At 41.5% G+C, this 3,105-nt stretch overlaps 1 pseudogene; it reads left to right on the top strand.

The window, feature by feature from the left end:
* The window catches only part of LOC107674153 (zona pellucida sperm-binding protein 3-like), a 2,640-nt pseudogene extending 1,233 nt beyond the window's left edge, over positions 1–1,407 (top strand).
* Positions 1,408–3,105: the final 1,698 nt, after the last annotated feature.

Below are 3,105 nucleotides of genomic sequence, written 5' to 3'. Positions count from 1 at the left end.
TTTATAACACCGCAATTAATGTTCTTCTAATCTTTCTGTTTAGGTGACTGTAAATGAGCTTGTCTATACGTTCTCCATCATCTACACCCCAAAACAGGCTTCATATGGTGGTCCTATTGTCAGAAGCAGTGGTGCGGTAGTTGGTATTGAGTGTCATTGTCCAAGGTAATGGCTGAATTCATTCAGGATTACTGGATGTGCTAATATTATATGCACTGTAAAAAGTGACTGCCTGTCTCTTTTATAGAGTGCATAATGTGAGTAGTGATGCCTTAATGCCCACTTGGATCCCATATGCCACTACTCTAGTTGCGGAAGAATTTTTGGTCTTCTCCCTCAGGCTCATGACTGGTTGGTATAATGTACGTGTTTGTATACCAGTGCTTGTGAACCTGGGATAAATTCTTTCTTTGCAGATGACTGGAGATTTGAGCGACCTGCTAACCAGTAATATTTGGGAGAATTCATTAATATTGACGCTTCAGTGAGGTCATATAACCATGTTCCTCTTCGTGTGTTTGTGGACCGCTGTGTGGCTACTTCAGTCCCTGATACAAGTGCTATCCCCAGATACTCATTTATTGAGAACAATGGGTAAGACAAGGTCCTTCAAGTACTGTTCATTTGTGGTGTCCTGTAAGGTCTGAAGGTTTTTATTTCCCTCCACACACATTCTAGGTGCCTAGTTGATGCCAAGCTCACAGGCTCCAGATCTCGATTCATGCCCCGGACACAATTTGACAAGCTTCAGTTTCAGATGGAGGCATTCAGATTCCAAAAAGAGATTAGTGGATTTGTATGTATGTGGATTAGCTGTTTGGGTGCATATTTGGATGGAGTATACAAGTAAACTTTCTCTTTGTAGGTCTATATAACTTGTCTTCTCAAGGTGGCTGCAGCATCCACCCCTACTAATGTTGAGCAGAAAGCTTGCTCCTTCTCTGCTAATCGGTATGTTGCCACTGAATTGAAGTACCCCAATAACGGTGTGAGTATCTAATGCTTGGTTTATTTGACAGGTGGGTGTCTGCCGATGAGGATGATCAGGTGTGTGGCTGCTGTGACACAACCTGTGGCATAAGGAGTGGAAGTGATCCACTTCTTGAAGGCACGTGATTACATTTTTCAAGGCGGAATGTGTAGACCGTATGGTCGCATACTTTTGTAGTGTTTTCACTATTTCTCTTCTTCAGATCTGCAGTGGAATCAAGCATTTGTTGGACCCATCAGAGTCAAGGACAGTTTTGGTCCAATGTAATTTCACTGCAAAATAAATCCTATTTATCATACCGTTTGAGTTTCTGCAACTTTAGTCTGTGGTGGGCAAGTTTCAGGGCTAATGACTTGAGTGTTGTTTTTAGGTGCTAGGAAGCATGTGATGTGAGCAGTCTTTAACCCCCATAGTGTAGTGCAGGGGTCTCCAACCCTGCTCCTGGAGAGCTACCATCCTGCAGACTACGGTTCAACAAACCGTAGAAAATGTTTTTCTACAGGAGGAAAACGCTTAACGAGAGACTTTGTGCATTGCGTTCATATTCCGCTGTTCTGTGTCCACGGATTTGCGGGTCTTGTCTTTTTCTTGCAGGACCCTGTAACTTTATAGTATAAAATGAGTTTTAATTGTTTAATCACCACCACAGCGTCTTGTCTCCATTGGCAACACGCACGATTTGTGTCCATTGCAAGTGACGCAGGTAGCGGAGAGAGCAAGTGGCGATTGCAAGTGACTTCGTAATTTAGTTTATTTTTTCTTGTCTTCACCGCCTGGCTACTGTTGTAAAATGTTGAGAGATTCAAACAAAAAGTAATAAAAAAGCCAGACCCTTCTCGTCAGTTGCCGCGGTGCGTGTCGCTGCATAATGTAGATTGCGTGACACACGCATTTAACGGCAGAACGATATTGAATTAATTACCAGTATGTTGCTGTCAAACATACGATTTATTACATCGCGGAGTTCATGTGTACAACAAATATTGAGTTCCTATAAGATTAAAATGTGTCTTATGCCCCTTAATGAGTATTTTTCATTGTAAATTTATTTCCAGTAGCCAGTGGCCAATGTTAAATTTATACTGACACCTACCGACGTGCATGCAGCATCATACAAAAATAAAGGATTACAGTAACGGATGCAAGTGTTAATGCGGTATTCGTAGTGATAGGTATCGGAGAGTGCAAGTGGCGATTGCAAGTGACTTCGTAATTTAGTTTCTTTTGTCTTGTCTTCACCGCCTGGCTACTGTTGTAAAATGTTGAGAGATTCAAACAAAAAGTAATAAAAAAGCCAGACCCTTCTCGTCAGTTGCCGCGGTGCGTGTCGCTGCATAATGTAGATTGCGTGACACACGCATTTAACGGCAGAACGATATTGAATTAATTACCAGTATGTTGCTGTCAAACATACGATTTATTACATCGCGGAGTTCATGTGTACAACAAATATTGAGTTCCTATAAGATTAAAATGTGTCTTATGCCCCTTAATGAGTATTTTTCATTGTAAATTTATTTCCAGTAGCCAGTGGCCAATGTTAAATTTATACTGACACCTACCGACGTGCATGCAGCGTCATTCGTATAGTGATCCATGATAATTTTTTTCTCGTGTGTATCCTAGAATGGGTAGTCTGCGTGATCACCCACATACAATAGCACTGGTAGGCTATTGCACAACATTCAGTGTCATCTGCCACTCAAATAGAGATGTGCCACACACTGACGTCATGTTAGAAAAACAAATAATAAACTTGTAAATACGTTTAATGGACATTTATTTAAAAATCACTAAATTCAGCTTTTTATGTAGGATTTTTGTGTTACAATTACAGCTGCTCAACTCATCTGCCAGTCACAACTGGAGGCAACATACTGTGTGACATGATCGTGACGATGTCAGTGACACAAGACGCAGTCCATCGGCACATGTCACAAGTTTTACTGACACATACCACTTGAAAACCGGCTGTCCAAATGACACACAGCTGAGCTGTCCAACTTTCATTGGCATGTGTCAGTGGAGAGTGGCATGTATCACTAAAAGTGTCACTAAAACTTGTGACACATGCCACTGTCCACTGACACATGCCACTGAAAATCGGAAGTGCC

This window comes from Sinocyclocheilus anshuiensis, unplaced genomic scaffold, assembly GCF_001515605.1.
Source record: "Sinocyclocheilus anshuiensis isolate Anshui unplaced genomic scaffold, SAMN03320099.WGS_v1.1 scaffold893, whole genome shotgun sequence".
Lineage (NCBI taxonomy): Eukaryota > Metazoa > Chordata > Actinopteri > Cypriniformes > Cyprinidae > Sinocyclocheilus > Sinocyclocheilus anshuiensis.
This window is presented reverse-complemented; position numbering and strand designations above follow the sequence as displayed.